This window comes from Schistocerca nitens, chromosome 3 (genome assembly GCF_023898315.1).
Source record: "Schistocerca nitens isolate TAMUIC-IGC-003100 chromosome 3, iqSchNite1.1, whole genome shotgun sequence".
Lineage (NCBI taxonomy): Eukaryota > Metazoa > Arthropoda > Insecta > Orthoptera > Acrididae > Schistocerca > Schistocerca nitens.
The window spans coordinates 481,405,326-481,432,293 of NC_064616.1; positions in this window are offsets into that span (position 1 = coordinate 481,405,326).

Sequence of the window (26,968 nt, forward strand, 5' to 3'; positions counted from 1 at the left end):
GGCGGCTGGCGGATTTGATGAAGACCGCTGGCCTCGCACGCGGGGTGCAACCAGAGCTCTCGATTTGCAGCATCGTTCCCAAAGTGGTTCGGGGTCCTTTGGTTTGGAGCCGAGTGGAGGGTCTCAACCAGAGGCTTCGTCGACTCTGTGATGGTCTTGGCTGCACATTTCTAGACTTGCGCTATTGGGTGGGGAATTGTAGGACTGCCCGAGATAGGTCAGGGGTGCACTACACAACGGAAGCGGCTATTCGGGTAGCAGAGTATTTGTGGCGTGCACATGAGGGTTTTGTAGGCTAGGCAGAAGTGCGAGGTGTCCTGAGGAACACTCACCAGTCGACATGCAGGCAGGGAAATCAGGACGCGCTCAGTGTAAAGACACTTCAGCTATCAAGATATTAGCAGTAAATTTTCAGAGTGTTCAGAATAAAGTTCCTGAATTTACTGCCCTCCAGGAAGCGTGTGGCGCGCAAATTATTCTCGGGACTGAGACCTGCCTGAACCCTGAGATAGGAACTTCTGAAATATTTAGTGAGGGTTGGAACGTGTATCGAAAAGACAGATTAGACACCGTAGGAGGTGGTGTCTTCAGTGCAGTTGACAAAAAGATTGTGTCTACTGAGTTCGAAGCAGGATGTGATTGTGAAGTTATCTGGACGCGTTTAACAGGGCTAGGAGAAATAAAGTTAATTGTTGGGTGTTATTACCAGCCACCAGGCTGCACCGTGACAGTTCTAGAATCATTCAAAGGGAGTCTACACTCTGTATCGCAGAAGTACCCGGATCATGCAATATTAGTCAGAGGCGACTTCAACCTACCTAGTATAGACTGGGATGTCTATGGATTCATTACAGGTGGTACACACAAGGCGTCGTGTGAATTACTTTTGAACACATTATCCGAAGACTGTCTTGAGCAGCTAAATCGACAGCCAACGCGTAATGGAAATATTTTAGATCTGGTAGCCACGAACAGACCAGACCTCATCGACGGTGTCAGTGTTGAGACAGGGACTAGTGATCATGATGTTGTCGTTACGACTATGGTGACGAAAGTTAAAAAGTCGGTCAAGAAGGCTAGGAGAGTATTCGTACTAGAAAGAGCAGATAATCAGTTGTTAGCATCCCACTTAGTAAATGAATCGACTTCATTTACTTCCGGTACGATGGACGTGGAAGAATTATGGGCAAATTTTAAACAAATTGGAAAGCACGCATTGGACAAGTATGTGCCGAAAAAGTGGGTTACGGACGGAAAAGACCCACCGTGGTTTAACAGCGCAATTCGGAGAATACTCAGGAAGCAAAGGCAGTTGCATTCGCGGTACAAAAAAGATCGGGAGAATGAGAACAGGCAAAAGTTAGTAGAGATTCGTGCTGCTGTAAAAAGAGCGATGCGCGAAGCATAGGACCACTACCACCATCATTCCTTAGCAAAAGATCTTGCTGAAAACCCAAGGAACTTCTGGTCTTACGTAAAATCGGTAAGCGGGTCGAAGGCTTCCATCCAGCCACTCACTGATCAGTCTGGCCTGGAAACGGAAGACAGCAAAACGAAAGCTGAAATTTTAAATTGAGCATTTGAGAAATCTTTCACGCAGGAGGATCGTACAAACATACCGCCGTTTGAGTCTCGTACAGATTCCCGTATGACGGACATAGTGATAGACATCCCTGGGGTTGTGAAGCAGCTGGGTTGAAAATCAATAAATCGCCAGGTGCTAATGGCATTCCAATTCGGTTTTACAGAGAGTACTCTACTGCATTGGCTCCTTACTTAGCTTGCACTTATCGCGAATCTCTTGCCCAACGTAAAGTCCCGAGCGACTGGAGAAAAGCGCAGGTGACGCCTGTATATAAGAAGGGTAGAAGGACGGATCCTCAAAATTACAGACCAATATCCTTAACATCGATTTGTTGCAGGATTCTCGAACATATTCTCAGTTCGAATATAATGAATTTACTTGAGACAGACAAGTTGCTGTCCATGCATCAGCACGGCTTTAGAAAGCATCGCTCCTGCGAAACGCAACTCGCCCTTTTTTCACATGATATCTTGCGAACCATGGATGAAGGGTTCCCAAGTATGTGAGTGCCTCGAAGACTTCTTAAGTAATAGAACCCAGTACGTTGTCCTCGATGGTGAGTATTCATCGGAGGTGAGGGTATCATCTGGAGTGCCCCAGGGAAGTGTGGTAGGTCCGCTGTTGTTTCCTATCTACATAAATGATCTTTTGGATAGGGTGGATAGCAATGTGCGGCTGTTTGCTGATGATGCTGTGGTGTACGGGAAGGTGTCATCGTTGAGTGACTGTAGGAGGATAAAAGATGACTTGGACAGGATTTGTGATTTGTGTAAAGAATGGCAGCTAACTCTAAATATAGATAAATTTAAATTAATGCATATGAATAGGAAAAAGAATCCCGTAATGTTAGAATACTCCATTAGTAGTGTAGCGCTTGACACAGTCACGTCGATTAAATATTTGGGCGTAACATTGCAGAGCGATATGAAGTGGGACAAGCATGTAATTGCAGTAGTGGGAAAGGCGGATAGTCGTCTTCGGCTCATTGGTAGAATTTTGGGAAGATGTGGTTCATCTGTAAAGGAGACCGCTTATAAAACATAATACGACCTATTCTTGAGTACTGCTCGAGCGTTTGGGATCCCTATCAGGTCGGATTGAGGGAGGACATAGAAGCAATTCAGAGGCGGGCTCCTAGATTTGTTACTGGTAGTTTTGATCATGACGCGAGTGTTACGGAAATGCTTCAGGAACTCGGATGGGAGTCTCTGGAGGAAAGGAGGCGTTCTTTTCGTGAATCGCTACTGAGGAAATTTAGAGAACCAGCATTTGAGGCTGACTGCAGGACAATTTTACTGCCGCCAACATATATTTCGCGAAAAGACCACAAAGATAAGATATGAGATATTAGGGCTCGTACTGAGGCACATAGGCAGTCACTTTTCCCTCGTTCTGTTTGGGAGTGGGACACGGAGAGAAGATGCTAGTTGTGGTACGAGGTACCCTCCGCCACGCACCGTATGGTGGATTGCGGAGTATGTATGCAGATGTAGAGGCACAGTTCAACAGCTGCAGCCTAATCACAAGTTTATACCTCTCAGTACTTCTAAGGCAACCTAAGTAAACCTCATGTGACCTCCATCATTCGGATGGGATTAGGACTGAAATGTTACCCTGCAGATTTACAGTAAACAAAATTTCTGGTTTCTGAATTTGTGATCAGGATCAAACTGACGAAGCCTAACTAAATCACACAGTGTTGGCTTGCACAAAGTACAAAATGCACAAGAAGTACCTACATGAGTTACCTCCTTACTGGCAGATTTGGTGTGAATAAGTACAGTTTTATAGAAGAATACCTAATGGGGGCGTCTGTATACGTTTAAACCTCATTCTGTGAGTTCACTTGGTTCAGATAATTTATGGAGACAATGTACTCTTTGGAATTATATATAGAGAGATAGAGGGAGAGAGAGAGAGAGAGAGAGAGAGAGAGAGAGAGAGAGAGAGAGAGAGAGAGAGAGAGAAAGAGAGAGATTGTAAAAGATAACTAGAATTTTATTGTGTACCGCGTCCACAGCCTTCGTGAATTTTTTTAAATGAAGTCATTCCGTTTTAGGCTGTCAAAGTATCATTTATTGCGATTGCAGTTTTTTTCACATGGTCATTTTCAATTATTCTGAAAGCAATCAGTCACCCAACAAAATACTTTCTGTTACAAAACTGATAAACGTTGGAAAATGGAAATTTCAAAGCTACTTACGTCGGATGTTGTCCCCCACTCAGTAACATAAAGCTGCGACACGCTGGAACATAGTTCCCAGCAGCGTAAAAACAATTGCTTGTGGTGGAGCAAATTTATCCTCTGTTCGATATACCATGCGAGCACACGTTAGAACGCTGGTGAAACACTTAGTCAAAAACTCTTGTGTCAGACATGGTAGATGGATCACAATAACGGCTAAGACGCTAACATAAAAAGAGAAAAAGCTATACAATGCAAAGATTCTAATATGTAGAGTCGATATCATCTGGTTTGCAAAATGTGTGCGCAGAAAGAGAAAGGTGACAGAAATCCGTGTTAAATAAAAAATAGAACCAACAAATGATACTGAGAATGTAAATTAAACGTAGGTTAAAAGATGAAATGACTGTCAAGTCACAATAAAACTATATGAGCAAAGTACAAGTACAGAAGAGGGTATAAAATTTTAGGTATAGACGAGAGCAGCGGTCCACATATGCAAAACGAGCGAGCAATTATGGTGTGATAACATGCAAGTAAGACACAAATGTAGGAGGGGAACAGATGATAATTAGCAATAAGCGTAACATGGTCTAGAATATTCGCCAGGATTAACATGGCAAAAACCAACCACATAAAAAAAACATAGATTATAAGATGTTCCTGAAGCAGTCTAAGAATTTCATATTTTTGAGACCAACTGTTCATTAAAAATGTATTGTGGCTGGTCTCTAAATGCCCCACAAATTTTGATCTGTTTTATGTAATCAAGCTGTCTTTCTTTTCTGATTCTATGGAAAATTTCTAAAGAGTTTTCGATGTTGTCTAACTTGTGTGTAGGCACCTGAGTACAGTTCGCAAATGACTGTCTACAATGATCACTAAAGTTACTGTGTTCTCTAAAACTATTGCTAAAACTTCTACCAGTTTGACCTACATAAAAGTTATTTCATCCTCCGCAGTTGATTTTATGAACCATAGACTGCGTTAAGGTGTATTGTGTTGAACGATATGATCCATGGTTAGACCTAACGTGTTGTCAGCACGAAAGCCTGTTCTTACTTTAGTGTTACGATATTGTTTATCTGTTCGTTCAGAAACGGATCCGCTGTATGGTAGTGATAAATATTTCGTTTTAGCTCCTTCCTCTTTCTGTAAAGTGACCTCATCAGTAGTACTACAACTGAGCAAATTCTCAGCAAACATTTTATCAATTACTTGTGCAGTGAAACCGTTGTTCAGTGATATGTGTCTAAGAAACCTTACTTCTTTGTCAATTTCGTTTTGCTCTGGAGAAAGACCCTCTAGTCGATGTATCATAGAAGGGAAAAATGCCTTGTTGTGCGTGGCACGAATTATTCTGAATGAAATTATTAGCGCAAGTGAGCTTACGATAAATGCCAAATCTATGAACACCCTTATCGTTCTTTGTAGTCAGATCCAAAAAGTTCATTGCATATTGGTTTTCTAAGTGCACGGTGAAAGTAGTGTTAGTGTGCATACTACTCATTTGTGCTACCATTATGTCAAGGTCATTGAGTCATTACCTAAATAATACTAATGTGACATCCATTAATCTACTATAATATTCAATTCTGGTAACTGTGATGCGGAATTCCTTAAAGAACTGACTTTCGAGATCATTAACAAAAACGTTAGACAGCGTGCTGGCTATACAACTACACATGCCAATGCCCTCCGGTTGTGAAAATATTTCATCGTTAAATTTGAAATAATTATAGGAGAGTATCAGATATAACATGCTGATGATCTCATTAATTTGTTGTACACTAGGTTACATGTGTTGGATAAGATTCCTCTAAATGATTTTAATAGTACCTCGAATTGGAATGTTGGTAAATAAATTAACTATGTCAGTTAACACAAATCTACCATTACCACAATGGAGATATCTTTCATTTTGGCTAGCAGTTCCCTTCAAAAACGTAATATTCTTTAAGTAGTGTATTTAATTTTACGCTGACTTTATAGACAGGGATTTATATATAGAATGAGATTTTCACTCTGCAGCGAAGTGTGCGCTGATATGAAACTTCCTGGCAGATTCAAACTGTGTGCCCGACCAAGACTCGAACTCGGGACCTTTCCCTTTCGCGGGCAAGTGCTCTACCAACTGAGCTACCGAAGCACGACTCACGCCCGGTACTCACAGCTTTACTTCTGCCAGTACCTCGTCTCCTACCTTCCAAACTTTACAGAAGCTCTCCTGCGAACCTTGCAGAACTAGGAAGTTTCGATTTATATATAATTAGCAACGGGATGAATTGGAATACCACTTTTTAGATCTTATGTTGAGCGCGTAAGGTAGGGGTGCGTGAGCTCATAACGAAGATTTGCTTCACATCTTTCTCAGAAAAAAATGAAATCACTCCTCATTACTGCTTTTCTAATCAAGATATTAAATTTGATACCTGGACAATTGTTTAACTTTACAATACCATTGGCAGCAAGGAAATCGTGTTCTTTATCAACGAGCTACTCCCTTTCTCTGTGCTGAAGGCGATAGCATTGTTTTCAACGAGTTTCTTGTTAAGTTTAAGAAATGTCTGGCTTTCTTAGCCTGTGTCGCTGTTATTATCTCTGTCTTGTCCTATTTAAGCAGCGATAATCTTTAACTTTGAGTCTATTCTGTTTTAAGAATGGTAACTCGGCCACGTCTAAGACAGTTTTAGTGTTGTTAGTTATATTCGTAACCATGCCACCTTTCATAACGGGGGTTGCGTTATATGTTAGACCCTTATTTAAAGTCTCCATGCCCCCATTGGTAAAAACAATGCCAGTTAGATTACTGAACGTGTCAAAAAAAATTTAATTACCTTCATTATTGTGCATTATGGCGGATTACGTTCTTGTTGGCTCTTCAATTTACCAAATTTCTTACAAAGTTTTATCCATCTTTCTTTGCTTTTAAGTAAACGTAATCTTGGATGAGCGTAAAAATTAAGTCGATCTATAAGGAGTAGTTCCACTTCTTAGGATCATATGGGCCAAGTATAGTTTCTTATTTAGTCGAACTTTATGTCTGATCTTCTGACGTATTTCACATTTAATGAAGAGGCGCTCGCTACATCTTTAACATGTCTTACAACACGGGATTCAGAGCCTGTTTTTACATTAATATACTTGGGTATCGTTTTGAGTTTAGACAGTGTTTGCTGAAGCGTATACTTTGTGTAATTTTGGCCCTGCTGGGCCACTAATCCAGAATTTTGATGGGGACTGGGTCCACAGCCTTTGTGAAATTTGGAAATGAAATCATTCCGCTTTAGACTATTAAAACATTATTTTTACCACTGCAATTTCGACACATGGTTATGATCAAGCATTCTCAAAGCAGTCAGTCACCCAATAAAATTATAAAATTCACATAGAGCACTTGCCCGCGAAAGGCAAAGGTCCCGAGTTCGAGTCTCGGTCCGGCACACAGTTTTAATCTGCCAGTAAGTTTCAAATTCATACGTTGAACAATGAATATTTCAATGCTACTTACGTGGTATGTTGTAATAAATTGTAATCTTACTTGTGGTCTATAAAGCTGGGAAACTATGTCACATTTGCATACAAAAGCTACAGGGCATATGCACCCAGCGTGTTTAGTTTTTTTTATTTTTGTTTGGAAAAATGTTTTTTTACCATTAAAAACCCCTTGCTCTTGCACTTACAGAGCGTAAAATTGATGTTTGCGTGAACTTTACCTCTAAAATATTGTGAATTTACACAGCGCAAAATTAATAGTTTGCCTGGTATTCATACTGCGAAACGACTGTGCTGGTAAGGATTAAGTTTAGGTCGAATTATCAACGTAATTAATTTTTACACAAAGTTTACAAAAGGCTTTTTCTTCCATTATCCTCATGGGAAAGTTCATATAAACCGTGTTAATAAAACAGCCTACTAAGTCAGTGGCGTAAGAGACTGATGGGATATTGAAAATCTCACGCGATGTGCATGTACTGTAGCTTATGTTGCTATTGCAGACCAGCACTATGAAGATTGAAGCTGCCTTGAATCATATACTCGATATGAATTCATTCTAATATTAGACGTGCACGTAATGTAATCATTAATATAATTAAGTCTCCGTAGTATATTGTACCCTCAACATGCTCAGCTTACTTTAACTCAAAAATTTACGTTAACTCTCTACAGTTGTAACTATTGCTGGCTGTATGGTCGATGAGGCCTAAATCCAGAATAAATACATAAAGAAGAACTAGTAAGTTACAACTAGCGAGTTTGCAAATGATCGTACTAATAGATTATGCCACTACGCTCATTAATTTGACAAATACGGTTGCTCAACATCAATGTCTCTGACGAAACTAACTAATAACGAAATGAGTGCGCGAACAACTGAGTTGGCGGTATCTAACAGACGAAATGCACAGCTGGGGCGACCGCACCTTCGGCACAAAGTGCTGAACTCGCCCAGCACTCAGGACGACAATGTGTGCCACTTGATGGGCGAAGTTGTATCGAGCGAGCTCACCGTTAAATTAAGAAAGAGGCACAGGACATAAGAATATTCACAGAATCCACTCGACGCCTGTAGTAAGGCAGATAAACCAAAGAAGAATCTGTCGGGATGGGGGGAAAGTGAATGTACTCGTCCTGTGAAGTAAGTCAGCTACCTCTCTCCTGTACATTATTCGTAATTTCTTTGCCGTTTACATGTATCATTTGACCGTGCATTTGTGTACCTCCACTCGCTATGCAGTAAGCCACGTGGTGTACAGTGACCCGGTCATTGCCTCTGGAGGTGGCCGTGCACACTGGCGCAGTAGCAGTGTAGCTACGACACCCGTGGGGAGTTCTGCATGGAGCGGAACTGTTGTGTACAGACACGTCCCTCTGTGGTAACGTGAAACCTGCCTGATACAATGCGGCTGCTGCCAGCAGCTTCTATTAATACACTATATAGCAGAATTTCACACATTAATTTTTTTGTGTTATGATTTATGTTGTAGAAACAACTAAACTACAGCTTTGTATGGAGTTCACTGTGGACTTGACAGAAAGGAACGAAGATTAAGATCTAACGTTCAGTTGACAACGAGATCATTAGAGACAGATCACAAGTTAATATTTGGGAAGGGTAGGAAAGGAACTCGCACGTGTCCTGTCAAAGTAACTACGTACAAGAAGCGATTTAGAGCGTAATATCCGTATAAAAATACTTCCAGGTAAGGCAGATGCAAGACTGAGATTCATTGGAACAACCATGAGGAAATGTAGTGAATCCAAGACGACAAGACGAAAGTACTTGACAAAGCCTTCTTCCGACCAATACTTGAATGTTGCTCGTCGTTGTGGGATCTATACTTGGGAGGATTCACAGAATATATAGAGATGGTTCAAAGAAGAGCAGCACATTTCGTCACAGGTTCATTTCGTAAGAATGAATAGATCACCGAGATGTTCGCCAACTCCAGTGGCAGACGCTGCAAGAAGGCATTTTGCGAGTAGTGATATGGGGTGTCCCAAATTTTTACGATCCAAACGTCACGGATGACCAACGATGAAAAGCTGAGTACTTTCAGATGCTGAAGAATAGATGGAAACTATACTCCCGTCATAATCGCGCAAACGAAGCTTTCGCAGGACAGTAAAGCAACTGCAATCGCTTGAGAGTGGAAAGGGATCTGAACTAGGCCAGGATAATGTTGACAAATTATTGATATGGTTTTCGATTTCCTCATAGACATCAAAACATCGACGGCTGATAACGACCAACCCCAAAACATAGATGATTTTTAACGTCGATATTAAATGAATAATTATAGTCTGGCGAAAAAAAACAATTACAAAACATCTGACATCATATTCATTAATCTGTAAATAAAGCAATAATTTAAATTAAATTTCTCATAACATGGTGTCTACAGACTGTTACAACGCCATAGGCAAATGTCCCATTCGATCTGTCGCGTTGTTGACTGCTTCTGAGAACAGTACACCAGATGTTGACGAAGTGGCTATGCAGCTCAAATACTAAAATGCAGTTTTTTTATAGCTTTGGGTGGCACTGATGATGTAATTTCATAGTTCTAATGTATCTTGTTTAAAATGTAGAAGGCAGTGTCTCAGAAAGTGGCTGTTTTGTGATGGTAGGTCCATTTCTGTTCTAGTTCGCACATTATTCTTTTATTGTGCTACACTATAAAGTTCTCTTCATGTATCTCTGTTTTCGTGATACTTGTTAACGTGTTGCCCATCTTCACTGACAGTCGTTTCAACAGCTGCAAGCAAGTCCTTTATAGTTTTGATTGTCCCCAAACGTACTAAATCATATTCAAACTATATGTTCTCGAATGTAGGATGAGCATCGTTGATGTGGCTGATATGTTAATGTGATCAGTTGTTAGTTAGCGTCCTTTCATTTCTGTTACAATTTCGCTGTTCAGATTCTCTCCGATAGTTGGTACTGGCTGCGAATAAAATCTTTTGATATTCAACATAGTTGTCATTGGCAATATTTTCCTTGACTCAGTCTACATTTTGAAACCAATTTTGCTAGTAATCACTTCTTTAGACCACAGGAAGTGGCAAGCACCTGTCATAGCTACAATATCTGCGGCTGTTAGTGTGGGTGGTGTCCTGCCAAAAAGCTCCACCGCTCTGGCCAGAGACGGGCCAATATGGACCAACCGATAGCCATGACCTCGTCGGCAAATGGCGCCATTTGGTTGTGGTATGAAGGGGCATGGCGTAAGCACATCATTGGTTCAAATGGCTCTGCACACTATGGGACTTACCATCTGAGGTCATCAGTTCCTAGACTTAGAACTACTTAAACCTAACTAACCTAAGGACATCACACATATCCATGCCCGAGGCAGGATTGGAACCTGCGACCGTAGCGGTCGCGCGGTTCCAGACTGAAGCGCCTAGAACCGCTCGGCCACACCGGCCGGCTAGCACATCATTCTCCCGGTCGTTGTTGGCTTTTCGGACCTTGAAGACGATACTTCACATTCAAATTTCTTCTCATTTGGCATCATGATGCTTATTGCAAACCGTTCTGTCCCTTCCAGCATGGAAAAATTCGTGGTAGTACCTGGAATTGAACCCAGTTCCTTCGCGTGGCAGTTATCGACACACCAGTCAGCAAAGACGGCGTACATGAGTTGTGCACTGGCACTATCATTTTCATGTAGCAGATATGTGTAATAATCATTTCCTATATGTAGTAGAAAATATGAAGAGAAGCACTTCAAAAGAAAAATCACAGCAGTATGCTGAAAAATATTCAAAGATATGAACGTATCTCTAATTTCTGCCTCCGAAATTAACCCTCTACTGCCCACCGTGACTCTGAAGTCACGCCAAATTTTATCGTTATATTTCGCATTAGGATCGTTATTTCTTTCTTGACCAGTGTGACTTGAGTGTTACAATATGGCTGCTTTATACACAAACAATGTAACTGCCCACTGTGACCTCAGAGTCACAGAACTATTTTTAAAAAATAATTTTTTTCAAAAACAAAAATTCACCTGATATGTGTTAAATACATTATTCTCTAACATTCTGTGCATATAAATATTTTTTTCTACAGGAAATAATAATTTGGGCAATAGAGGGTTAAGGGAATTATATAATCTCTCAAAAAGAAAAGTTCATCCGGATTTGATGGTGTTTCCATCAGAGTACTGAAGATCTGTTTCCATGTAATAATCTCTTTATTATCTGAAATGCGTAACGCGTTACTAAGTCAAGACATTTTTCCATAAAGATTGCAAAACGACATTGTTAAATCCTTCTAAAAGAAAAGTGAAACAAGAGACACCATTATGCAAAATTTTTGAGAAAGTGATGTATTTTAGAACAGTATCCCACCCGAGCAACAGTATAATCCTTAGGATTTCAGAATAGTTGCTTAACAAATTTTACAAGTATTATATAACAAAACAGCACCAGTTTGTATTTTCTGCGACCTATTAAGGCATTTGACTGCGTGACTCACAATATATTCCTAGATAAACTGAAATTTAATGCAACTGGTGGTACAGTCAACCAATGGATACCTTCATATCTAACCAAACTTAGTCACGAACTTCCGTCTAACACACAACAAGCAGAATTAGTTCTTTTTGCAGGTGACACTAGTGTTGTAATCAATTCATACTTTAGCAGCAGAAAATATTGCAAAATATGTTCTTTAAAGTATCATCGACTAATTATCTGTGAATGGTCTCACTCTCAATCTCAAAAGTACACAATGTTTGTCAGTTCTGTACGTCTGGAGTCACTACACCAATAACAAGTGTAATGCAAGGTGGGATGGTAATAAACAGCACGGAAACTTCAAAATGTTTAGGTGTCCTTATGTATGAGGACTTAAACTGGAAAAAGTACATTTTTGAACTCCTAAAACAACTTCGTTCAGCCACATTTGCACTTAAATTCGTAACAAATCTTGTGAGGAGACGAACAGTAAATTTTTGTAGTATGCATATCGTTATTCAGCAATAATGTCATATGGATTAATGTTCTGCGTTAGGTCATCACTAAGAAAGAAAGTCCTCATTGCTCAAGAAAGTGCTGTAAGAATGCTATGTGGAGCTCACCCACGATATTCTTGTCGACATCTGTTTAAGGAGTTTGGCATTTTGACTACAGCTTCACAGTACATTTACTCCCTCATAAAGTTTCTTGTAAATAATCCACTGCAGTTTAAACGGAAAGATGATTAATGTAATTACGATATCAGAAGAAAAGACGACATTCATGATTCCACATTAAGGTTATCTTTAGGACAAAAAGGGGTACACAGTGCTGCAATCACCTACCCAGTGATATAAAGTGATCTGACAAAGAGCAAAGTAAAATTTGAAAACAAATTGAGAAAGTTTTTCGTTGACAACCCGTTCTGTTCCGTAGAAGAATATCTGTTTTTGTAATGTGTCAAAGGTGGTAGGTAGGAACCATTAACTCACCTCTGTATAAATAAAAAATAGTCTGCATGTTGACGTACTTACAAATTAACTTATTATTTCAATATAAAATGACTCGTTCCGAACCATTACGATTTATCATGCAACTAATCGATTGAATATGAGAGTAACCAACTAGCACAGCAGTTAGTGATATTATTAATCACTGCATGCAGCTCCAAAAAATCTTTCAATGAGATAAAACGTTGAATACCATCTAGTGTATACCAGGTCTAATTACTTTCTTAGTTCATCACTTGCTACGTCTTGTTTAAATTTCATTACAATTCTTCAGCTGTAATCAATTCAGGCAGTCTGTCAGTTTCTGCCATAGATTTTGTTACTGCCAACTGAGCATGTGGGCAAAAAATGATATATGACTTCTTCCAAAGGCCGTTTCTCCTACATTAAAAATATCTGCTCGTGCATCGGTCACTACTGCCGGCATTTTGCTGGTTTGTTACAAGCTTGTAATAACAGGCTTGAAACAAGGTCACCGGACAAAAAATTAGTGATGTCGAAGCAAATCACTACAGTCATCATTTAATACCGCTCCTGGAGATGATGACGGCCTGGATTCGGTTAGGAAGTGAATCAAAAGGTTGTGCAGGTGCGGGCTGTAGTTGATCGTGTAATTCCACCAAAAGTTGGGGATGCTGATGTCGTTATTTTACCCGTTATTCCAAAATATCCCAAAGATGTTCTGTGAGGTTTAAGTCAGGTGATTTTGGAGCCAAATCTAGATGTAATAGGGTGGGAGAGTGCTCAGAAAATCAGTCACATACCTTTCCAGCCTGATGTCATGGTCTTTATGTACCTCTGTGAGCAATGGACTCTTGAGAGGTGACTGACTTCAAATATTCACTGCATGCAGTTCCCGTCGCAATGTTTTATCAGTAATAAGCGGGGATGTACATTCATTCACGGCCTGCAGCTATTCCTGTCGGATTCGGAAGCTATTTTGATTCACAAGCCGTGAAGCAGGTCTCCAGTCCCTCTCAATCAGCATCTTTTCCTGACCGCAATTCTGACGTCAAGTTTCATGGTCACGTGTTACACCACTGCTTGTAGATATGGTGAACAGTCCGCTGAGAAATACCAACAAATCCAGCAACTTCACACACAGTATAGCCATGTGCACAACCAAACACGATTGCACCTTTTTGCCTCTCTGTCACTTCCTTATACAATGAAGTAACAAACCTCATTTGATAGCGATAAGTACATTAACTGCTTACACAAGGTGTAAAAGGGCGGAGCTGTCATTTGTATTCATGTGAAAAGGTTTCCGACGAGACTGTGGGAGCACGACGGGAATTAACAGACTTTGAACGCACAATGATATTTGGATCTAGATACATGGAACATTCCACTTCGGAAATTGTTAGGGTATCCAATGTTCTGGGATTCACGGTGTCAATATTGTGCCGAGAATACCAAATCTGAGGCATTAACTCTCACCAAGGGCAACACAGTAGCCGATGGCCTTCACTTAACAAACGAGAGCAGCGATGTTTTCGTAGAATTGTTAGTGCTGACAGACAAGCAACATTTTGTCCAACTGAATCGATCATTGACTGAAAATTGTTACGTTCGGCTATTTGGAGACCATTTGCAGCCACTCATGGACTTTATGTTCACAAACAACGATGGAATTTTTATGGATGACACTGTACCATGTCTCTGGATAACAAATCTGGGTTATTTTGGGGATCAGCCTTATGCAAACACAATTAATTTATTTTTATATTTCCCCAGACATGTTTCGACACCAATATGTCATCTTCTGTGGGTTAAATTTTTATTTTCTGTAAAGTACAATATCTTATTTTTAATAATTTAACTACTGTAGGCCTAAGAAATACAATATTTCCAATCTGCTTCGTTTTGTTTGGACACACATCTTAAAATTGCACCGCTAATTGAACTGTATTATTAAACATCGATTTTAGTGCTCCTTTTTCGCAGTTTTTTTGACAGCATGTCATTTGTAAATTAGCCATGCAGAAAAAAATATTGTGTACTCGTGGAGAGCTGTTTCGAGGTTTGAGGTTATGTACGTTTCTGTACTTACATTTTCCGTCCTGTTTAGTGTCCCTGATTGGTGTCTCAATCAGCTACTATTTAGTGCATTGCTTTCACTCAGTTCTTCATACATTTCCGCTCACTACTTCACCTCACACGCAGTTGCACAAAATGTGGCGAAATATGATCTGAGCAGACACTTCTGGCAATACATCGAGTGAAATGTGTCATGTTATTGTCGTTACTCACTTGTTCATCGTTGGTCTTGTGTGTGTTATGGCGCTGACGTTGAATGTGTGTGTGTGTGTGTGTGTGTGTGAGAGAGAGAGAGAGAGAGATAGATAGATAGATAGATAGATAGATAGATAAAGGGGGAGGGGTGTAGAGAGAGATGGAAGGAGGTGTGGGGAGAGAACCAAGAAAACAGAAGGTTATTTTTTGTCGTGATTTTTGTAGGGAGTCACCTTTGTATAGTTCATTGAGTGTTCCAAACAGTGTTTTGTTGCACAGTGTTGTATTCTCATTCAGGACTCTCTTTCCCTGTATTATTGCTTTTTGTATGTGGTAGTTCTCCACTATTGTGAGTTTTTGATAGAGATTGTTGCTTTTTCTGAGGTTCTTAACATTAGTCTCCATGTTTTATGGGTGGAGGTTTTCTTGTATTTGATGGTCTGCAAAAGTGGAGTGTGTACTATCACTTCTCAGGCCTCTGAGGTGTTCGGAGTACCTCGTTTTGAAATTTCTGCATGTTTGGCCTATGTAGACCGACTGGGATGAACTGCAAGTTAACTGATATATTCCAGCTTTCGAGAATTTATCTGCAGAGGTGTTCTTAGATCTTAGATTCTTCTGTACTGTGTTATTTGTGCGGAATTATATTTGTAGCCATTGTTTCTTCAGTATGTTTCCCACCCTGTGTACGTTTTTGCTGCTATATGTTGGCGCGTGTCATGCTGTATGCTTTGTAGGGTGTTCCTGGTATCTCATGTTTGTCTGGAGCTTGTGTTCTTAGTTCTCTGTTGTGGCTGGTGATTTGCTGATGGCTTGTTCTCTTTTAATTTTTTTTTAATTTTGTTGCCGGCCGGAGTGGCCGTGCGGTTCTAGGCGCTACAGTCTGGAACAGAGCGACCGCTACGATCGCTGGTTCGAATCCTGCCTCGGGCATGGATGTGTGTGATGTCCTTACGTTAGTTAGGTTTAATTAGTTCTAAGTTCTAGGCGACTGATGACCTCAGAAGTTAAGTCGCATAGTGCTCAGAGCCATTTGAACCATTTTTTAATTTTGTTGTTCAGTTTGTTTATTATTTGTGTGTTGTACCGATTCTCTCTGGCTATTCGGTGTACTGTATTTAGTTCCTGTGTGTAGTTGAGTTTTGAAACTTGAGAGTTTGTGTGCTTGTGGGTGGTTGGAGTTGATGTGAATGGTTATGCTTGTGGCTGTAGGTTTCCTGAAAATTCCAAAATTATGTTTGTTGTTGATTCTGTGTATGGTAATGTCTGAGAAATTAAGCTTCATTTCCTCTTCTTTCTCAATGGTGAATTTTATTTTTGGGTGATCTGTATTTATGTCATTGTGTAATTGTTTTATTTGGGTATGTGTGTCATCAATCAAGCAAATGATGTCATCTACATATCGATACCAGTAAACAATCTTGTTCTGTTTTGGATGTATGATTTGTATTTGTGGCCACATTGTCAATTACTGATGCAGTCATTGTAACAACCTTTGTTGCACTACTGATCAATAGGGACATGTCAAAACTCTGAAGGATATTTATGAGAGTGCTGATGCATTCATGTATGATATTAGTGTTTAGATTAATGTCTCTACCATTGGGAGGTGTATACACACACAAAATGATTAATTTCTTGGTGATATCAAGCCCTGTTAATTCAATAGCTGATATTTCAAAGTGTTTGTCTTCACTTACTGTATTGAGGCCATGTCTTGATTGTGTAGTTTTTCTGATATAAATGCATGATCCTCCACCCCTTGAAGCAGTTCTGCAGTAAGAATTTACCTTTTCATACAGTATAATACTACATTTTGGGTTTCTGTGTCTCTACACCAATGCTCAGTAGCACAAACTACTGTGCAGTTCAAAGATTGGAGCTCGACTTCTAATAGTTGTATTTTACTTTTTATTGATTGCATGTTTGGATGGAGGATTGTGAAATCTGTCAATTGCCCCATGTTACTCTTACCAGCGGTTTCTTTTTCTTGTGAATCTTGTATGTGTGATATTTGGTGTGTTAAAATCTGTCTTGTGAGTGATTGTTTCAGTACTTTTTAAACTGCTGAAAATACTCTTTCGGCAAGGGAACCTGTTGTCTGGATTCATTCTTAAAAGGACTAACTTTTCCTACCCATGATAACAGGTGTTTTACCATGTGCAGTACGAGGTCCACCCCTCATACTTTCATGAATCCGCTGTACCAGTCTTCCCTTCCCAGTCCTGTTTAGGTGTAGGCCATGCCTAGTGAAACCCCATCTATTGAAAGTCCCGACGGGCACCAGAGAAACATAAGCAAAGTTTTCTGCCCTCAGAGCCATCCCTCACCCCACATTGATTCGCCTCACAGCTCCATCAATGTGTGGTCGATCATGACGCCGGAACAGTTCAGCAAAGTGTACGTTGGTGCCATGAGTCAGGGAAGCTATCTTGTCCAGGTCATGACCTATGTCATATGCCCCATCCCAGTCCAAACTGTTTCCCGCCCCACCCACTATCACAACATGGTCCTCTTTTGTAAAGTCCCTACATAACTACCCTAAGTCCTCTATTACATGACTTAGCCCTGCATTTGGCTTGAAGATACTGGTGGCCTAGTACTCTGCCTGTAAAATTTCCTGTAACTGAGGGCCTACACATCTCCTATGGTTACCACCTAGCAGCAGCACTTTCTTCTTCCTAACACTTTGTACATTCCTAGGCGTCTTGGCCTCAGTGGAAGTGTGCTACACATTTCCTGCACCTCATTCAACCTGAGGCTCTTCTCCACTTAACTCTGGCAGTCGTAGATATCTGTTTCTTGTGTTGATGATAAAACTGTCAGATCGCTTTCTATTTCTTTCTATCTTCCTACCAGCTGCCAGTTCCCAGCCACCCTCCTCCCCCCGATCTCCCTTGATCCTTATCAGTTCCTTCCTTACTACCTCCAACTGTGCCTGAAGGGTACAGATTTTCCTTTCCTGTTACCCAATCAAAATGTTCCTACTGCATACTCTGCAGTTCCAGGAGAGTACCTCTTCTGTTCTCTCAACATTCTCCCCACTGCATCTACTCCAGTGAAAATATTTCCTACCAGATTGGCAACAAATACCTCTACTCACTACCTATAACAGCTCCCACATTTCTCACTCATGGTCAGTTTCGAAAGAATGATTAAGTTTAAAAAATGTTTTAAATTTGTCGAGGACGCAAGGTTGGCTGTATGTAAACAAAAAACAACACGAAGGTCGTACGTGCGGTTGTTGTTGTTTTTGTACTGATTCAGAGATACAATGACAGAAGAATGAATTAATAATTACTTTCCTTTTAGAGAATTTACGTTATCAAGCGTATTTGGTCAGGTTTTTAAACGTTTATATCTCGGAAAATGTAGGCCTACATCGCTTCTATCTAACTAGTAAACAATACGAAATATCTTAAATAAATACGATTTAGAAACGTTTAATTACACTTTTATTGCAACAATAGACGCTCATGAAACTAGTAGCTATCTTTTTTTTAAACAATTTTGCACTATGAAGAAGACTTGACTAGAATTTTTTGTGTTTGTCACTCAAAATTTCGGGTTATGTCGCGATTATCGGGACTTCAGATAACACGAAGTTTTTTCAAGAACGAGCTCTGCTGGGACGCTAATTTTTAGTTGTGTGACAATAAAGGACACCACAGCAAGTATATTAAACAAAGAAAATTTAAATTTGACTCTATTTCTTCTTAAATAAGTTCTTTTAGCGGACAAAGAAAATACTTGTAATCTCACTCTGCGGCCATCTTGAATGGTAATCAGAAAGGTGCTATTCACCTCAAGTTAGGATTATTCATGTTATAAAACCCACCACCATACATTTATTGTGATAATACAATCAATACTTACAAGAGAGCCCACTGACTGCTGTTTTATTCTCTGAAAATGACGTAATTGGATGTTCAGTCCCCCTTTGCAGAGTGCACTATTCAGAGAATGCGTGGGAGGGTGTTTCATGCGAATTCCTCTTCTATCCCATGGAGCTGACTGCATATATATAAACTAAACTCTCTCTCTCTCTCTCTCTCTCTCTCCCTCTCTCTCTCTTAATGTGGCGGCATTAGAATGATTGTACAGTCTGTCTAAAAAAATGTATATGAAAATATGCTTCTTTTGGAAAATCTCACGCAACTCCTACGTTCACGTCTCAGAATTCACAATCTTTTAAAGAAATTAGTACGACTTCTTTCCACAGATCTCGTACATTAAAAACGCGATTTGTGGTGGAAATATTACGTGCTCCTGTACCAGATGTCCAGCTGCATATATCACTAATGTTTGGGGGGATAAGTAATTTAACACCACTCAGAGAGAGGTATTATACGGGATTATTCTTATTCTTTGCGATTTAGATGCTCTCAAGCTGGGAATGAAGGTGAGAAAAACCTCTCCTGCCAAGAAATCCAATAGGATCTCGTTTTTTGTCTAATGTCCTCTCTAAATTGCACCGAGATGATCAGTGTTTTCCCCTGCTATTACAAATTGGAAAAAACTATCATGTTTTATAACTGTGTTCACTTATTCAAACCTCTTATTAATATTATAATTTTGTTACATGAATAAATTAAGAGAGAGAAAATGTGTTTCATCTATCATTATCATGTTTTCACATACGCAATAACATCAACCACCTTCGTAGCCAAATGGTTAACGTCACTCCCTTCAATGTGGAAGGACCTCGGTTCAATTGCTTATACCTCAGAGTAGCTGACGTAGGGATAGTATGGATGTCTGGAAAGTGAAGCCAAGTGGAAGACAAAAAGTAGAAGCATCTTGTAAATTTCCAAAATCGCCTCTTCCACTGTAATGGGTTTACAGAAACTATGTTTAGCCTACTCATTTCAATGGCGACTAGATTCTTGTTAAAAATAACGCTTCTTTGGAAATTTGGCTTTGTGAGTTAATGCAGCTGCCCGAACTCGATCTTCCCACAATTTTAACAACTCTGAAGCTTCTGAAAGGAAGACTTTTTGCGAGATGAAGCTCTGCTTTCTGTATTCTGCAAATTGTGGAGTAGTAGTTCCCAGAATTTCCCCCTCAGCGTACACATTCTAATTTTGCAATGTTACTATAACACGATCAATCTAAAGTGAAAGACAATAGTATCTATTGAAGAGGCATGTACGATGGACGCCACTGTCTTGAGATAGCTTCAAAGCGGGCGCACATTATCGTACGGGGTGACAGTTATTGAACTATATGAAAAAGAAAACGTAAATTAGTTGCAAACTACGGCGTGCACACAATTTATTCAACATGTAAACGTCACTACAGATATTCAGATTTAGGCTATGACATGTTCAATATGCCTGCCGCCATTGGCGATTATGCGGCTCAGACGAGTAGCGAAATTACGCAAGAGCCGCTGAAGTGTCGGAACATCGATGCTGCCGATGGCCTCCTGAATGACTGTTTTGGCTCTGAGCACTATGGGACTCAACTGCTGTGGTCATTAGTCCCCTAGAACTTAGAACTACTTAAACCTAACTAACCTAAGGAGATCACACACATCCATGCCCGAGGCAGGATTCGAACCTGCGACCGTAGCAGTCGCACGGTTCCGGACTGCGCGCCTAGAACCGCGAGACCACCGCTGAATGACTGTTTTCAGCTCATCAATGGTTTGAGGTTATTGCTGTACACCTTTAATGTAGCCCCACAAAAAGGAGTCACATGTGTTCAGATCCGGAGAACATGCCAGCCAATCGAGGCCCATGTTAGAATGAGGTCGACAAAGTGCTCCTCCAGGACACCACTCTCCTGCTTCGGTGAGGTGGAGCTCCGTGTTGAATGAACCACATATTGCTGAAATCAGTCCCTTTGGATAATGGGGATGAAATCATCTTCCAAAACCTATATGTACCGTTCGGTAGTCACTGTGCCATCAAGGAATATCGCTCCGATTATTCCGTGACTGGACACTGCACACCACAGTCACCCGTTGAGGGTGAAGAGACTTCTCGATCGCCAAATGCGGTTTCTCAGTCAGTCCCCCAAATGCATCAGTTTTGTTTATTGACGACTCCATCCAAATGAAAGTGGGCTTTGTCGCTAAACCAAACCATGCGCATGCGCATACTAATTCCCACCATGCCCCGCGGCCAACCATGCTGTTTGTACGTCCTAACGCAAACTCTTCAGAGGTTATGACTATTTTATTTTATTTAGTTCAATAACTGTCACAATGTATCTCTCACAAGGATGCCAGCGAGCCTATTGTTGCTCAAAAGACACGCACTCTGCTGCATTGAATAATTATGCGCGCATTAATGCGAATTCTCTCTCCGGATTTCGTATGGTAATATAAACAATATTGATGTTTCAAAGCTAGTTGGCCACGGTTATTGTTTTTTCTTTTTTTTTTGCAACGCAAAACATCTATTTTTTATAGAGAGAGGCTGGAGGTTTTTGCAGTCAGGAGAAGGTGAGGTGCCATAAGTCATAGCGAACCTGTGGAAACAGTTTTCAGCTCAGTTTTTCTCGTCGGAAGACAAATATCAGTTAGGTTTATCTGTTTCCTCTAACATGATGAGAAACTGGCGTCTCTGGGAATGTGACTGCACAATCTCTGATTCAGCGCTCGAGATAAGAAATCTCTGCTGGCTCAGCGTGGAGGCGATGGTATAGATCAGCTGGATGGTGAGGGGGGTGGGAGAGAGGAGGGAAAGAGACAGAGAGAGGGAGAGAAAAATGTAAGTCTTCGTTTCTTTCTTCATGAAACTTTTTGTGGGTATACAGTATGTCATTTTCATACACGTTTTTTGTATCTACGTATTTTCTTAACATTCAGTGTAACAGACTCTGTGGTCTGGTAAAGAACTGCGAAGATTATGCGGTACGAAAGCTGTGATTCGGCAAAGAAATTTTCATAAGAATATTGCTCTACAACTTTTTGCAGGCAGACGGGGGTATAAAAAGCCAATATTCCTCTCGCAGAAGTCAGTCCTGCCTTGTCTTTGAAGCTGTGCACATCTTTTTCGAGCTCCTGGGGTACCTGGAAAAAATCTTCAAAAGAAGCTGGGAGTTTTTTCTGCACTAAAAAAGCAGTTGGGAGTCGGCAATTCGAGAGAAAATGAAATTATTCTTCTTCCTCTTCTTATGCACGCTATCTGTGGTGTCACTGCCAGACACCACACTTGCTAAGTGGTAGCTTAAATCGGCCGCGGTCCATTAGTACATGTCGGACCCGCGTGTCGCCACTGTGTGATCGCAGACCGAGCGCCACCACACGGCAGGTCTCGAGAGACGTACGAGAACTCGCCCCAGTTGTACGACGACGTTGCTAGCGACTATACGGACGAAGCCATTTCTCTCATTTGCCGAGAGACAGTTAGAATAGCCTTCAGCTAAGTTAATGACTACGACTTAGCAAGGCGCCATTAGCCTTAAATAGCTTGTATATAAAGAGTCACTTGTATCGCCACAATCTCCAGATGTCTCATCAAGAACGATGTATACAAGGATGTATTAAAAGTTAAGTATATTCCAAAGATACGCATTTTCTTTATCACATTCATTAAGTCTCCTGTTTCAGACCTCACTCCATCCTTCGTGAGTTAGCGCGTGCATCTTGGCCGCCTCTTTCAATTAGTGTGCGTAGTGTTGGCAAGTCTGCCGACACTACAATTTTGGCGACGAGCGTAAAAACGGTCTTCGTTCTTCTTGCTTTGCTTACATTACTTGTGTCATGGCTTCGCCAGATGTACTGTCCGAATTTTATCGCTTGCAGAATCAGCAGACGCAGGCGTTATTGGATGCCCTTGGACAGCTCGTCCAGGGTCAACGTGCGCTGCACCCCGATGCGGCCGCCGCCGCTTCATCACTACCGCAGCCTCACCATGCAGTTGCCCCTCCGTTTCGTAGCTTTGAAGCAGCCCACGAGTCGTGGACTGAGTGGTCCTGACAATTCGGCTTCCATCTAGCCGCCTACAGAATTCAAGGTAATGAGCGGCAGCCGTTTTTGCTTTCTTGTGTCGGTGTGTCCACCTACCGTGTGATAGTGAAATTGTTTCCCCGACGCGACGTAGCAACTCTGTCCTACGAAGAAATTTTGTCTGCTTTAGATGCCTATTTCAAAGAAACAGTTAATGTAGTTGCAAAAAGGTATACGTTCTTTCGTACAAAACGTACGGCCGGTCAGACTAATAGGGAGTGGGTTGCAACTTTGCAAGGAATTACTAGGGACTGTGCATTTGAATGTGACTGTGGACTTCCCTATTCAGATATTATGGTGCGTGATGCAATTGCACAGAACGTTTCTGATGTTCGCATACGAGAACAGATTTTGAAACTAGTTAATCCCTCCCTTCAACAAGTGATAGACATATTGGATAGGCAAGACACACTTGACTTTGCTCAGGAATCATTTGAAACTTCGCCAGCAGTGTGTCACATTAACCGGCCCGCCGGGCGCGCAGCACGGAACGTTAAACGGCCCTCGCGCACGTCCGAGCAGCTGCAGCCTAGCTCGCAACCACGTGTGCCGCGTAAGCAGGCCGATGCCGTGCTCAAATCATGCCCGCGGTGTGCAACTAGACATTCGCGTGACAATTGCCCGTCACACCAAGCTATTTGCTTTTACTGTCGTAAGAAAGGACATGTTCAAAGTGTTTGCCAGAAAAAGCTAAGATCAGACAATCAAAACCATTCCAGGCCCTTTGCTTCGCGCCGGAATCGAACCAGGGACAATCAGGCTCGTGGACCTTCGCCCATGGACATTCATGTCGTTCATTCCACCCCGTCCAGTGCCACTTTCTCTAACAGTGACTGTGTTCGTCCCACACAACGTGTGCGTCGACGTCGCCGGAAATCCCGTAAAGTCGCAAGTGCTTCTGTACCTGTATCAGTTCAAATTGCACGTGAAAGTCGCTCTTGTCGTCAGCAGGACAATAAACTTTTTGTAGACTTAGACTTTGGAGGCAAAGTGATACCATTCCAGCTCGATACCGGAGCTGCAGTTTCATTGCTCAATCACGACACGTACAAACAACTGGGCCAACCTCCGTTGCGTGCCGCAAATGTTCAGCTCAATAGTTATTTAGGACAGCAGATACCTGTGATAGGACAGTGCAGCCTTCTTGCCACATACAAGGGACAAACAAAACTTGTGTCATTTTACGTTCTTCGTTCTTCTACTGCAGTGAACTTGTTTGGTTTAGATTTATTTCAGTTGTTTCACTTGTCAATCGTAAATCAGGTCCTATCAGTGAATCAGACTGTGCCTTCCGCCAGTGTTTCTGGTCTTTGTGCAGAATTTGCAGACATTTTTGCACCGGGCCTTGGTTGCGCTAAGAACTATGAAGCTCATTTGGAACTGAAAGTAAACGCGCAACCGAAATTTTTCAGAGCGCGCAATGTTCCCCACGCATTGCGTGATGAGGTCGCAAGAACATTAAACGATTTAGAATCTCAAGGTGTAATTGAACGTGTGCAGGCTTCTCTCTGAGCCTCACCCTTGGTAATTTTGCCAAACCTTCCGGAAAATTGAGGCTTTGCGTGGACTTCAAGGCAACTGTGAATCCACAACTTGTGACTGCAACTTTTCCTTTGCCCGCCCGGAAGATCTTTTTGATAAACTGTGCCCGGGTAAATACTTTTCGAAATTGGACCTAGCAGATGCGTACTTGCAAATACCAGTGGACGCAGAATCCCAGCGCGTCTTGGTGGTTAACACGCATCTTGGATTCTACCGATTCAAAAGACTGCCATTAGGGTGTGCCTCCGCCCCTGCATTGTTTCAGCAATATTTACAAACTGTTTGTGCGTCGGTTCCTACTGCTGCGAACTATCTGGACGATATTGTGATCTCCGGAAAGACAGAAGACGAACATTTAGCCAACCTACGAACGTTATTTCAGGTCTTGCGACAACATGGTCTTCGCTTGAGGAAGGACAAATGTGTGTTTTTTGCTCGTGACTTACCATGTCTGGGCTATGTCATAAATGCACAAGGCATACATCCGAGTCCAGAGCACCTCCGTGCCATACAGGAGTTGCCTTCGCCACAGAACTTGAAACAGCTCCAGAGTGTGTTGGGAAAAATTAACTACTATGCCAGGTTTGTGCCGCGCGTTTCTTCCATTTCAGCTCCGCTTCATCGCTTACGCCGTAAAGGTGTTCCGTTCGTCTGGACGACGGAATGCGAACGCGCCTTTCGCCAGTTGAAATCGGCGTTGCTTTCTCATACTTGCCTTACGCCATTCGATCCCCAGAAACCACTTTTGTTGATGGTCGATGCATCGGAATTCGGGATCGGTGCTGTGCTTGCGCACAAAGATGGATCGCATGATTGTCCTATTGCCTTTGCTTCAAATTGCTCTCGTCTGCGCAACGAAATTATTCCCAGATAGAGAAAGAAGCTTTAGCTCTCGTGTTTGGTGTTACTAAGTTCCATGATTTCTTGTATAGTCGTCGCTTTACCATCATCACAGACCACAAACCTTTGACATCGCTTTTTCATCCGAACAAGCCTGTACCTCCACGTACAGCGCAGAAATTCATTCGCTGGTCTCTTTTCCTCTCGCAGTACCGCTACGATATCTTGTATCGGTCCACTGCTAAGCACGGAAACGCTGATGCGTTGTCCCGTTTGCCTGTTGCTGAGGATAAAGCATTCGATTCTTCCGAACTTGCTTGCATGTTCATTGATTCGGAAACCGATGACGTGGTCGAATCGTTTCCGATTGATTTTCGTCGTGTCGCTGCAGCCACAGCTGCTGACCCTGTCTTTACTACTGTTTTGCGTTTTGTTGCTACGCAATGGCCCATGTCAAAGTCACGGATCGAGGATCCGTTGGTTCGCCGATTTCTTGCTCACAAGGAGAGACTTTTTGTACGACGTGGTGTTTTGTTGTTGCGTTCGGATAATGATCAATCCAGAGTCGTGGTCCCACGTTCGTTACAGTCCTCTGTCTTACGGCTTCTTCACCAAGGACATTGGGGTATAGTGCGTACGAAACAACTTGCTCGTCGGCACTGTACTTGGTTCGTAATCGATGCTGCGATTGCGAATATGAGCTCTTCTTGCATGGCGTGTGCCGAACAACAATCCGCCCCGCCGCGGAAATTCTTTGCATGGCCGACAGCCACTTCCCCTTGGCAACGCTTACATATCGATTTTGCTGGTCCATTCTGGAATGCTCGATGGTTGGTTGTGGTGGATTCCTTCAGTAATTTTCCATTTGTTGTCCGGATGTCTTCCACGACGTCATCTGCCACCATCCAAGCGTTGTCCGCTATTTTTTGCATTGAAGGTCTTCCCAGACTATTGTTTCCGACAATGGCCCACAATTCATGTCCGCAGAATTTCAGTCAATCTGCAAGGCCAATGGTATTCAACATCTGACATCCGCGCCGTTTTCGCCTCAGTCAAACGGTGCCGCTGAACGGTTGGTCCGGACTTTCAAGTCACAGATGTTGAAGTTGAAAGAGTCGCATTCTAGGGAGGACGCATTGTTGCTCTTTTTGTCTTCGTATCGCTCTCAGCCCCGCGATGGTCGCTCGCCGGCTGAGTTGCTCCATGGTCGTCCTCATCGAACCTTGATGTCTTTGCTGCATCCGCCGCATCAGGTTCCAGTGCAGCGGCAGACTACTGCTTTTGCTCCAGGCGACGTTGTTTTCTATCGCAACTATCGCGGTTCACGGCGTTGGCTCGCAGGGCGCATTCTTCGCTGCCTCGGCCGCGCGATGTATTTGGTTTTGGGGGCCTCTGGTGAGGTGCGTCGGCATCTCAATCAGCTGCGCCTCTGTCGTCGCACGGGTTCTGCCGCTCCCCGTCTGCTTTCAGCGACAGTGCCATCAGGTCAGCGCCCTGGGGACCCATCTACTGGCTCGCCTCATCCCCAGGTGTTACCGACGCTGCCTTCCATTTTGCCTCATGGCGTCGCGCCGCCGCCGCCGCCGCCTCTTCTCCCGCCGGCGCCACCCGCAGTGGACGCGTCGCTGCAACCGCCTGGCGCC